Source organism: Labrus mixtus, chromosome 12 (genome assembly GCF_963584025.1).
Source record: "Labrus mixtus chromosome 12, fLabMix1.1, whole genome shotgun sequence".
Classification (NCBI taxonomy): domain Eukaryota; kingdom Metazoa; phylum Chordata; class Actinopteri; order Labriformes; family Labridae; genus Labrus; species Labrus mixtus.
In genome coordinates this window covers 27,713,274-27,726,841 of record NC_083623.1, presented here as the reverse complement: position 1 = coordinate 27,726,841, position 13,568 = coordinate 27,713,274, and the positions used below count along the sequence as shown (strand labels likewise).

At 38.7% G+C, this 13,568-nt stretch overlaps 1 long non-coding RNA gene across 1 annotated transcript; it reads right to left on the bottom strand.

Annotated features, from left to right (window-relative positions):
• Nucleotides 1-421: 421 nt before the first annotated feature.
• LOC132984524 (uncharacterized) lies at nucleotides 422-2,639 on the bottom strand. Its single transcript, XR_009674941.1, has 5 exons — nucleotides 2,480-2,639; nucleotides 1,195-1,269; nucleotides 965-1,036; nucleotides 642-709; nucleotides 422-479 (listed from the first exon to the last, which is right to left on the bottom strand). It is a non-coding gene; the product is annotated as an uncharacterized LOC132984524 (long non-coding RNA).
• Nucleotides 2,640-13,568: the final 10,929 nt, after the last annotated feature.

The window sequence follows — 13,568 nt, the reverse complement described above, 5'->3', positions numbered from 1 at the left end:
AACTCCCAAGTTTCTGATGTGGCTTTTAACATCAGGGATTAGTGCGCCGAGTAGTGGCTGAATCTGGTTCAGAATATTATCAGGGACAATGAGAAACACTTTTGACATCATGACTTCTTTGACATCAGCTAAACAGCTTTGAAGTGTGGCCAGTTTATTCCAGTCTCTGGTTTTGATGGAGAGATATAATTGGGTGTTATCAGCATGACTATGAAATGATTAATGTGATGATGGATGATGTGCCCCAATGGGCGCATGCCCAAGGAAAACAGAAGTGGTCCAAGAATTGATCCTTGGGGTACACCGCACAATGTCTTTACAGTAGAAGAGATGAATAAATTAACTGAGAAGAACCAGGGCCGTACCAGAAAATGTTCATACACATACTTAAAGGTTGTTTTCACTCAGAAATCACTTAAAAAAACAAAGGGAGAGAATTGATTCATACGCGGTTTGTCGAGTCTCCTTCAGTCGGTTTCCTGAGATACATAAAGAAATAAAGCTGTGAGCAAATATCATTATATATTAAACATTCATAATAAAATAAATATATACAAGAACATATTAAAACAATTATAATGCAAATATAATTATACTGTAAATTGTTAATAATAATATAAAAATAAAAAATATTTTCATACCTGTCACTCTGGTCATTGTGAGACTGAAGCGTACACTACTTCGTTTGTTTCTGGTTTGTTGACCTCTCCTTTAATATTTAATAAAAAACGGAACATTAGCCATTTAAAATTATTACAAGTAAAGAATAAAAACAATCTGAAAACTATTAAAACAAAGAATAGAAATAATATATATATAGTTTAACCATTAAAGATAATTTCAACATTCTGAGAGTTGAATTCAAATAATAAAAACATATTTACTCATCGTTTGTTCTTTCAACGATTTGATTTGTTCTTTCTCTCATTATTAAATATATAAAACATCATAACTTATAATATACCTCTCACTGTCTTCTTATTTGTGACGGAGACGACAGAGTACATCACGTCATTCATGGTCGACTCAGGACGCTCTGGAAAAAAGACCAAATAAAAACAGGAAGTACCAGAACCAATCAGAATCAACAACAGCTTCAATCTAAATCAGTTTATGAAAGGTCTACACGTATCTATTGAATCTATGAATTATTAAAGACTTAATAAATCTTTATAATAATAGACATATAATTACCTCTTCTTCTCTTGCTTTTTATGACTTTAGCGTAAATGTCTCGTTGTGCTTTGGCTTCAGCAACATGTTCATAGACTGAAACAAATAAAATAATATTCATAAATGTTTGAAATCATAAAGAAGTGTTAAAATGAGATTAGCACTAATAGATGGAGTCACTAATAGCAGGACCCAATAAAGGGGAGTCACTAACAGGATGAGTCATTAATACGGGGAATCACTAATAGGAGGAGTCCCTAATGGGAGGAGTCACTATAGGGGAAGTCATTAATAGAGGGAGTCCCATATATGGAGAGTCAATAATGGAGGGAGTCACTAATATGGGGAGTCACTAATAGGGGGAGTCTCTAATAAGGGGAGTCACTAATAGAGGGAGTACCTAATATAGGGAGTCACTAATAGAGGGAGTCACTAATATGGGGAGTCACTAATGAGGGGAGTCACTAATAGAGGGAGTCACTAATATGGGGAGTCACTAATAGGAGTCCCTAATATGGGGAGTCACTAATGAGGGGAGTCACTAATAGAGGTAGTCACTAAGAAAAGGGGAGTCACTAATATGGGGAGTCACTAATAGGGGGAGTCACTAATAGGGGGAGTCACTAATATGGGGAGTCACTAATATGGTGAGTCACTAATAGGGGGAGTCTCTAATAAGGGGAGTCACTAATAGAGGGAGTACCTAAAATGGGGAGTCACTAATAGGAGTCCCTAATATTGGGAGTCACTAATGAGGGGAGTCACTAATAGGGGGAGTCACTAATAAGGGGAGTCACTAATATGGGGAGTCACTAATAGAGGTAGTCACTAAGAAAAGGGGAGTAACTAATATGGGGAGTCACTAATAGGAGTCCCTAATATGGGGAGTCACTAATGAGGGGAGTCACTAAAAGGGGTAATCAATATTAGAGGGAAGACCTTGGTAATGGCTGCGCTCTAGGCTAGCTCCAAACCCCGCCCAAAAATTCCCCCCCAAAAAAATCCCAAAAAACGAAAGTCCCCACAGATGGTTGACTCAAGTTATACTCAATCAAATGTCACTCATATTATAGAGTATTAAACAAGACGATGAGCCAGGTGAAACAAAGTGTGCAGACTCGCTTGAAATCCACCTCCATCATGGAGCCCAACCCAGCTAGCCCTGAAGCTAGCCAGAAAGCTAACATCGAGGACCTCTTTGTAGAGATGACCAAAATCGGCACCACCTTGAACGGAGTGAGAACTGACTGAACTGTTTCTATATACTGTATATATGAACTCTGTTGCATTACTATCTGATGCTCACCTGGGTCATTTGATGCTGTTGATAGCATGTTGTCAGAAAAACCTGAAACTAAAGCAGAGAAGATTAGAGATGGCATCAATAGAAAGACACCAGCATAAGTCCATGCACATGCTGCTTTTTGTTTTTAATGCACACCTTTTGCACGTTATATGTATTTATATTTTATTTGCTATCTTTTATAATTTTTTTTAACTATTGCAGTTTGCGCCGCGATCGATTTTTCTGGATGTCCGGTATGTATGGCAAAATTAAAAAGTTGAATTTCATTTTGAAAAAACAATTGAAGAGTTCTGTTTTTTTAGTACCTCTGTGTTTCTGACAGTGAAGAAGTCCCAGCACCAACAGCAGCACTGCTACAAACAAGATGGTGGAGATAACGGGTAACAGTGTGGAGAGATGAAGAGACCCTGGAGGAGGAGGAGGAGAGGATGCTGGACCCTCTTCAGGTGTTGGGTCTTCTTCAGGTGTGGAAGGGTGATATGCTGTCAGCGCTGTGAGAAGAGGTGAGAGGAGAACTGAACACAAACTTAGCCTTTGGTGGATAATAAAGATTTATTTTCTGAATGTCTACTTGTCTCCCGGCTGTAGGTAGGACAACATCGGTCTCTGGTTTAGACCATTCATGGCCTCTCTCTTTTGTCTTTAGAAAGAGTTTCATATTTATTTTGTCCTGCTCATGGTAAAGATGTAAGACTAGAATCAGGCTGATATTATGGACTGTAGTCATGATTGATACCAAAGCCATACAGGAGAATTGATCTTTTGCCAAAACACACTTTACAATGTAATTTGTTTAATCACTGACTTGATGTTTGATGACTATTTAATAATTAAAGTCTGACCTCTGACAGCCAGCCGACTCTCTGCTGATTCTCCGGCTCCAGAGATCATGCACTTGTACTGTCCTTCATCAGACTTAGAGGCGTTCGTAATAATCATCCCTCCTTTATATTTGGTCTCTGTGAAATGTCCGTCTCTATAGAAATCAGCCGTTAAGTTGTAGGGTGGTTCATTCTTTCTACAGTGCAGAGTGATGGTCTGTCGCTCCATCACAGGGAGAGCCGGACTGTCCAGGATCACTTTATCATCTGAACAACAGGACAAACAGAACATTTAGATTAAACCACCATGCTGCGCTCAGCAGGTGACCTGGTCACTTCTCTGAGAGATGACAGCTGAAGCTTTTTGTAAAAGACCATTAAATGCATCAACCCGAAACATTAACAGTCTACATTAAAAACAAATGTTTACTACAAACCTACTTTCGTAAAAGTTTCCTACTTCATTCATTCTTTTTTAAATAAGAAATTCTTCTTACGTCTCATGTTTATAAAACTTACCATTTACAACAGTGATGTTGAGAGAGCTGCTTCTCTGTCCGTCTGTGTTTTCACACCAGTATTCTCCACTGTGTTTTGCAAAGGCAGTATTAATGTTCAAGGTTCTATTTGAATCCTCCCATCGAGGAGTCTTTGATGAACTCGCCTGTATCACTTTCCATTCAGCTGAGCTGTCAAACCCCTCAAAGTTTAATCGTATGGATTCATATTCAAAGAACTGCAGTCTGTTTGGGTCAATGTGAAGAAAAGCAGCTTCTGTGGAAAGGAACAATAATCATGAATATAATTCAGTCAGGACCACTTTGTCCAAAAAAAACCTTTATTTACAGATATGTATATTTGGCAGTAGGGTGGAGTTAGGGCTCTGTTCTGAGAGAGATCAACAACAAAAAAAACATATTCTGTTAATCACGATATTCTTCTTTCTAAATTATGGGCTTACAGTATCAGAGGTATTATCTTTAATTGGTTACAAAGCTACCTAAGCAATAGGAAGCAATATATAATCATGATTATAAATCACACCTACGGGGCATATAAGTTGGAGTTCCACAAGGATCAATATTAGGACTCAAACTTTTTTTGAATGAATAAAATTACCAATACATCAATCAGCTTCTGTTTTCTGCTCGGTGATGATTTCAACATGATTTACTTATTGCCAATTACTATGTGTGATAACAGATCAAACTCTTTTAGAATTATTTAGTTATATCCAATCTCAAAAAAACGTTTCTATATTACATGAAGTTAAATACCTGCTGGATTATAACAAACTTAAAGTGTTGTTTCATGAATCTAGTTAAACCTAAAAGATTGATCAGGATCTGAAGAGTCCAAGAGAACGAAATCACTAATTCTCTTGAGTTCGTTTAATGAGTCATCTACTAATGGTAGATGACTCATTAAAGTAGTTACACTTTAAAAATCTAGTTTATTCATGTTTTAAGTGTGGTTCATTACCTTTTCATTTACAAAGTTATTTATCATTAGAGATAACTCAGAAGAAAAATAATTTCAAGTTGAATTCTTTCAGAACATTCAAAGATGTGTTTCAGTTTACAGAGTAAAATGATGGAACTGTTCAGAGAGAGCCTCACACATTACTGTGGAGACATTAAACATGTCAAATCTGTTTATGTGAAGGACAGATTTCTCCGTATGAATCAGAAGAAGGACGATCCAGTGGATTGGATGAAACTGTTTAACTTTGATATAAAGTTTATTTCTCTTTTCTCTGTTCAGCCTGTGGACTGGAGGATAAGCAGGATGTGTGATGGCTTTTATAAACATGTGGTTTATTGTATGAATGTATTTAAGTACATATACAGTATATAGTCACTAACATCTCCATAAACGGTCCATCATGTTCTCCCTCTCTCTGCTCTCTAACTCTTAAAGCATAAAGCTCTGATGATATTCACAAAGTGTTGGTGCATTTTGTTCTTGTTTAGTGTGTGAATGTGAAGAGAAGCTACCTGCTATGTCCAAAGTCAAAGTCATATTTACAGACTTTATTTACTGAGCTTTTATTTTTACACACAGGTGGAATTGTTTTCCTGATCACTGGAAGGTTTGAGCGTCACATCTCTCTCCACTGAACTATTGTGTTATTTAGCCTTGATATTTAAAGTTATACAGAGCAGAGTTCAACAAAGACAAATTCCTTGTGTGCGTAAGCAAACATGGCTTTGAATACACGAAGAAACATTGTGCTATATGAACAACCTTCAACTCACCAGCAGTCTGAGCTGAGGACCTGGTCTGAGCAATCAGCAGCAACATGTTCACCACTGGGGAACAAAAAACACAGTCTGCATATCAGCGACACACGTCTCCATGTGAACACATACTGTGTCCATACTATACATGATACTGCTGCAGAGCATAATGAAGTCCTTTAAGAAAGTTCAGTTTAAATACTTTAATACTATATTTAAAGTAAGTACAGTTTAAATCTAGTTTAAGTATTTAGTTAGAAAGGTAACCAAATCTAAAAGTCGTGCCTCGTTAAGTCAGAGTCTAACGTGGAGTAATACAAAGACAGAGCAACTAAAACATGTTAGATTAATTTCAATTATTCATACGATGGTTAGACCAATGATTTTTCATTTTAAGTGCATTTTAAATGTCTCCGTTTGTTAATTGATAGTAAAACCTGAGAGTAGACTCACACAGGAGAAGAGATGTGACCTCCATGGTGTCCTGATGCTGACTGTCTGTCAGAGACCGAATGAAAACCAAATATGATGAAGTGCTTCCTGTTCCTGTACAAAGACGAGGTGGTTGCAGTTTTTAGCATGACGGCCTTCACACATTTCTCCCACCAACATAAATACCTGAATTCATGCGGTGGACTGTCAGGTCACATTTAGTCACATTCAAGACAGAAAACCTGAACACGTATTAAAAGAGTGTATACATCAACTTTACAAGTCACAGGGTATCAAACAGTACATTGTCTCCATGGAGACCTTTGTAGATTCAACGAGGACTCTGACATGTAATATCACAGTTATCAGGGGTCCAGGTCCTAAAGAAGCAGGGGCCTCATGTATAAAAGACTCACAACATTGGGTAAGTACTTACTCACAGAAAGGTCCACATGTATAAAACAGTGCCTGTTCCCCATCAACATGAAACTGAGCGCAGCTGCACGTGCACCTTGGCCCGCCTTGTCTCCATTAATAACTATGCACATTACTATAAGTACGCCACATGCTAAAACCTATGGGCCAAATGACGACGTAAGTGGAACGAAAGAAGAGGGATTTCACTGACTGTGACATTAAGGTGCTTGTGACTGAGGTGGAGGCCAGAAAGACAATAGATCTCAGGCCTCAACTTTCTGCATTGTTTCACATTCTGTGCATCCTAACGGTGCTGTATAGCTGCGTTTATACATGAAGCCCCAGGTCTTAGTCAGAGGCTTGATTAATAACTGGTTACATGTAGTTATAAGGACTTGATTATGTGCAGGGGAAGTACAGCAAAAGACAGACATGAGTTGCATGATGGGAAGTGTAGTATTAGCTGTCTTGGCTGAGGCTAAAGTCAAGACACCTGAAGCTGTGCTGCATTAACAGAAGTAGCTCTACTCTGCCCCCTGCTGTCAGAGTCAGTCTCCTTTTTTTCATTCAAACTTTTCACTCTTTTATTTTGGCTGCACACCAAGAAAAAACATCTACAGTATAACTGTTCACATTTGATCCTTACAAAAAGCACAGAAAAGTGTGTGTAATTCACCAACCCCGTTTGCTCCAAGTGCAAAGTATAAAGCTCAGTGTAATATAAACAATCTGGACAGATATCTTTAATGTCCTGGCCTTGAGAATATCAAACTACATGACCCAAAAAAACGGCAGTATATGTACATGTACATGGGATTTATGTGCATTTCTCTATAAAACACAAAGAGCAGAACAAACGTCAAACAAAGATGTGTTTCAGTATGCTGAGAAAATCTGGTTCAGATATGAACAAGTTTCATATATAGACAAAAGATTTTTAAAAAAGTTATCTAATGTAAAAGTGAAGTTTGATCATGTGTTAGAGAGGTTTATATAAAATCCATATATATTTATGTATGTTACTTTCTGTTTACACTTAAAGGGAGCTGACAGAACATGTGCATGGACAAGTGAAGTTTCAGAGCTGCACATTCTCAGTCCTTTTTTGTATCTTATTGTTGATATTTAGATTTTAACACTAGAAAAGAGTTTCCATAAGTTAGAAGATGACCAAAATAAAGTAAAGAAAACTGACATGGGGTTTGGCACCTCTGTCAATCATATAATAATAAATAATGAAGTTTTACTCTTTGTGGTGAGGAAATAATGGGCTTTTATTCTTCAGTGTTACAGAATTTGTCCTCCAACATAAGACAAAATAACAACCTGCAAGACATGAAGGCCAAACTTGAAGAAGAATCCCAGAAGACAAATAAAAAGCTTCAGACTGTGACACACAGAATCAGCACGTCTGTAACTCTGAGAGGGATTCTGACGAACCATGTTCAAAATGCAGCTGACTGATGTGGAGCAACAGAGGGACGACAACGAGGACGACCTGCAGTCAGTGGAGAAGTTAAGTTAAGAGAGAGTGAAAGAGAAAAGAAGACCGACAGAAAAACACCTGAGACCCAGACGAAAGCTGTAAACTGGAGGAGAAGAAGGAAGAACTGGAGAAACCGGTGCTGAACACAGAGATCCAAATATCAGGTCTCCTCACCACAATGAAAGACAGACAGATTTCTTTAGAGAATGACAAGAATCTTCATCACCAGCTGCTGCAGAGACAGCAGGGGGAGCCCACGAGTCAGAGTGCCCTCAGGAAAGTAGAAATACTATGTTATGTGGTGTGGAAGTACAGCTGTACAATCTCATGCTTTAGCAGCCTGCCTTAACAAAAAACTACTTTTGGTTTTACACTTGAAGTTCTAAAACTTTTCTGCAGAACACTTGAAGAAAGAAATCAGTCTCGTCTGTCGATCCAGCTTGTTAACACAGATTGTATGGAGCGTGTTTCAGTGACAGGCATGTCAAATAATACAGTTAATGATTGTAATCATAACATTTGACTTCATCTTCAATAAAGGCCTTCTGTTTGGACTTTTAAATGATCACAACCTAACCCGAACCTTATAAAAGGAAAGTTAATAAAGATGAAATTATTGAAGTATTTATATCGTCATCAACCAAAATGTAAAGATTAATTACTCTGTAACTACAGTTGGACTATAGTTTAGGAGTTTCTGCTTTTACGTCAGTTTGAATATTTAAATAAATATCTTTCTGTCTTACTGAGATGATGTGGACCAAAGGGGACGGTTGAATTTGTAGAAGTGGCAGTTTGATAAGATCTTTTTGTGGTAATCATTAACCTCACAGCTGGCGTCGGGTATCAGGTTAATCGTTGACTTATATGACATTTCTGACTGATGGTGAAAGTGAAAGAAAGATAGAACCACATGCTGTTGTTGCAGTTGATTTAGTTTTCATCACTCTCAGATGATAAATGAACCAGTCCAGTTTTATTGTAGATAACAAAAAGCAGAGTTTGATTTTAATTGAACTTTTTTTACTTTCCTTCTTTGTTCTATAAACAGATTCAGGAGGCAGACTTAATTTTATTTTGTCTTCTATTGAAAAATCTAAAGGCCCTTACCACATTATTTCTAGGTCATGAAGACTTTCAGACGAGAGGTTCTGATAGATACCCGTTTGGTATATTGATCTCTGCTTGCAAACAAACCCCCCAAGATACACGAGTGGACTGAGATTGTACCTATGTTTTTGAAAGGATCACTTTTAGCTTGCGTCTACAGGAAAATGGTTATATATGTAAAGTCTCTACGGACCGACTGCAGAGCTGATGTCTTTTTAATCTATCCTGTGTGCAGCGTTTCTCTGTCCCACTTTGCAAATGATAAATGGACTTGAGCTTGTATATCACTTTTCAAGTCTTCTGACTAATCAAATCTCTTTTACACCACATGACACACCCACACATTCACACGCTGATGGTAATGGCTGGTATCTAAAGAGCCCATCAGAAGTAACCAATCCATTCATACACATTCATACGCCACCGATGAAGCAGTGGGAGCAATTCGGGGTTAAGTGTCTTGCCCAAGGACACATCGGACATGTTGATTCAGGAGCTGGGGATTGAACCCAAGTTCCGGTTGAGAGACGACGACTCTTAAACATTAAAGCTTAAACACTGAATTGAGGATTGTAGAGGAATTTCAACTGTTTCCTGTGAGCTATGTAATATTGTCTGCTGTCAAAAAACTAAAATAAAGAAGAAAAAAAAAAGAAGAAAAGTAAGAACAATGTTCTATACAACTGATTAATTATTCAATTAGACTGATGGAGTTCTTTTTAAATTACATTAATCAATTTATTTTGGGAGTCAGGTAGTGTAACATGTTTTAGATAGTCAGGTAGTGTAACACGCCCTGTAGGCCCACCACCCGCAGGGAGAGGTATTGTGAATGGGTGCATGCCAAGTCTGGTGGCAGGCGTAAGCGGATGTCTGGGCATGCTGATTCCCTGCAGTGCAGACTAACTCTTAGGACGTGGAACATCAACTCTCTGGTGGGCAAGGAGCCGGAGCTGGTGCGGGAGGTGGAGCACTACCAGCTAGATATACCGTATTGGTCCGAATATAAGACGACCCTGATTATAAGACGACCCCCGTTTTTCAACACTCACATTTAGAAAAAAAGATTTGCAGACCAGATCTTGTGTTTATAAAGAACTTCATTTTATTTGAAAATAACAATATTAAAAACACATTGAATTAAACACCTGTTGTATTAATAATTATAATAATAATTAACATACCGTATTTATCGGTACAGGCCTACGGCACTTTTCAAAACAAAGTGTTTCACAAGGGCGAACTATGTACAGTATGATTCAAAATTAAAATCGATTAACAATCAAGCAATATTATCAACATGTTTTTAACATTTTGAAATAACAGAAGAAATACAGGCAACATTTTTAACTAAACTACCGCTAAACTAAAACTCGCCAAACTTCTCCTCCGATGTCTCCTCTCTATTCATCACACACACACTCTGCCCCGCTGTGTTCGCTCTCATCGCTCCCCAATATTAAAAACACATTGAATTAAACACCTGTTGTTGTAATAATGATAACAATAATAAACGTAGGCCTCTTTATCGTTATATGCTACGGCACTTTTCAAAACAAAGTTTTTCACAAGGTCAAAATATGTACAGTATGATTCAAAATTAAAATCAAGCAATATTATCAACATTTTTAAATAACAGAGAAAATACAGGCCACATCTTTAACTAAACTAAAGCTCGCCAAACTTCTCCACTGATGTCTCCTATTCCTCACACACGTCCTCCGCCCCGCTGTGTTCGCTCTCACTGTCATCACTCCTGTGTATTGACATTTAAAGGGACAGGCGAACAATTAGAGCTGCGCTCTGAATACTAGACCCCGAATATAAGACGACCCGACTTTTTCGGACCTATTTCGATGGGGAAAAAGGCTGTCTTATATTCGGACCAATACGGTAATTGGGCTCAACTCAACACACAGCGTCGGTTCTGGAACCAAACTCCTGGAGAGGGGCTGGACTCTTTCCTTTTCTGGATGCTCAGGGTGAGAGGTGCCGAGTGTGTGTGGGGATACTCACAAGCCCCCGGCTGAGCGCAGATGTGTTGGAGTTTCAGGTACTTCAGGTTGCAGAGAGGAAGTCTATGACTGTTGTATGTGTATATGCACCCAACAGCAGTTTGGAGTACACAGCCTTCTTGGAGTCTCTTGGTGGAGTCCTGGAAGGTGTTCCGCCTGGGGACTCTGTAGTTCTACTGGGGGACTCGTCTACTGGACTCTACTCATGGATTGGCCATTACAAACACCACGTTCAAGCATAGAAATGTTCATAGGTGTACTTGGTACCAGAACACACTAGGCCAAAGATCGATGATCGACTTTGTAGTAGTTTCGGCAGGTCTGCGGCCGTATGTTTTGGCCTCAGGGAATTGGAATTGAAAACCCCTGTCCGTGGGGTTTTCAATTCCCACCTCTTTAATTCTCTTTAAGTTCTCTTTAGTTCTCTTTAATCCTGGGGGAGGATGGGGATATGGAGTTCGAGTGGTCCATGTTCAAAGCCTCCATTGTGGATGTGGCGGATAGGAGTTGCAGCCGAGAAAACCTTTGGTGCCTTTCGTGGCGGCAACCTAAGAACCCACTGGTGGACACGAGGGTGAGGGAAGCCGTGAGGCTGAAAAAGGAGGCCATTCGGGCTTGGTTAGCCCAGGGGTCTCTGAAAGCAGCTGACAGGTATCGGGTGGCTTGGAGGGCTGTGGCTTCAATGGTTGAGGAAGCAAAATCCAGGTTGTGGGAGGACTTCGGGGAGGCTTTGGAGAATGGCTTTTGATTGGCCTCGAGGAGGTTCTGGCAAACTGTCCGAAGGCTCAGGAAAGGAAAGCAGGGCTTGCCCAGGCTGTAATCAGCAGGAGTGGAGAACTGCTGACCCAAACTGGGGACATAGTTGGGCGGTGGAAGAAATACTTTGAGGAAGTGAAGACTTACCAATAACCCTGGCAGAGGTCATTGAGGCAGTCAGAAAGCTCCTCAGTGGCAAGGCGCCAGATGTGGATGAGATTCGCACTGAGATGGAGCTCCAAGTCCGAGGCCATGGTTCTCTGCCATAAAACAGTGGGTTGCTCTCTCCGGGTGGGGAGAGACTCCTTGCCCCAAGTGAAGGAGTTCAAGTGTCTCTGGGTCTTGTTCACGATGGAGCGTGAGATTGACAGGATGGAGCGTGAGATTGACAGACGGATTGTCTCTTCGTCAGCAATAATGCAGACGTTGTGCCGGACTGTTGTGGCGAAGAGGGAGCTGAGTCTGAAAGCAAAGCTCTCGATTTACCAGTCGATCTACGTTCCAACCAGGTAGAGTAACATGTTTTAGATAGTCAAGTTGAGTAACATGTTTTAAATAGTCTTGTAGAGTAACATGTTTTAGATAGTCAGGTAGAGTAACATATTTTAGATAGTCAGGTAGGGTTACATGTTTTAGATAGTCATGTAGGGTAACATGTTTTAGATAGTCAGGTAGGGTAACATGTTTTAGATAGTCATGTAGAGTAACATGTTTTAAATAGTCATGTAGAGTAACATGTTTTAGATAGTCAAGTAGAGTAACATGTTTTAGATAGTCAAGTAGGGTAACATGTTTTAGATAGTCATGTAGAGTAACATGTTTTAAATAGTCATGTAGAGTAACATGTTTTAGATAGTCATGTCGAGTAACATGTTTTAGATAGTCATGTCGAGTAACATGTTTTAGATAGTCATGTAGAGTAACATGTTTTAGATAGTCAAGTTGAGTAACATGTTTTAAATAGTCATGTAGAGTAACATGTTTTAGATAGTCAGGTAGAGTTACATGTTTTATATAGTCATGTAGAGTAACATGTTTTAGATAGTCAGGTAGAGTAACATGTTTTATATAGTCTGGTAGAGTAACATGTTATAGATAGTCATGTAGAGTAACATGTTTTAGATAGTCATGTAGAGTCAGGTAGGGTAACATGTTTTAGATAGTCATGTAGAGTAACATGTTTTAAATAGTCATGTAGAGTAACATGTTTTAGATAGTCATGTAGAGTAACATGTTTTAGATAGTCAAGTAGAGTAACATGTTTTAGATAGTCAAGTAGGGGAACATGTTTTACATAGTCATGTAGAGTAACGTGTTTTAAATAGTCAGATAGGATAACATGTTATAGATAGTCATGTAGAGTCAGGTAGGGTAACATGTTTTAGATAGTCATGTAGAGTAACATGTTTTATATAGTCTGGTAGAGTAACATGTTTTAGATAGTCATGTAGAGTAACATGTTTTAGATAGTCATGTAGAGTAACGTCTTATATAGTCATGTAGAGTAACATGTTTTAGATAGTCAGGTAGGGTAGCATGTTTTAGATAGTCAGATAGGGTAACATGTTTTAGATAGTCAGATAGGGTAACATGTTTTAGATAGTCATGTAGAGTAACGTGTTTTAAATAGTCAGATAGGATAACATGTTTTAGATAGTCATGTAGAGTCAGGTAGGGTAACATGTTTTAGATAGTCATGTAGAGTAACATGTTTTATATAGTCTGGTAGAGTAACATGTTTTAGATAGTCATGTAGAGTAACATGTTTTAGATAGTCATGTAGAGTAACATGTTTTAGATAGTCATGTAGAG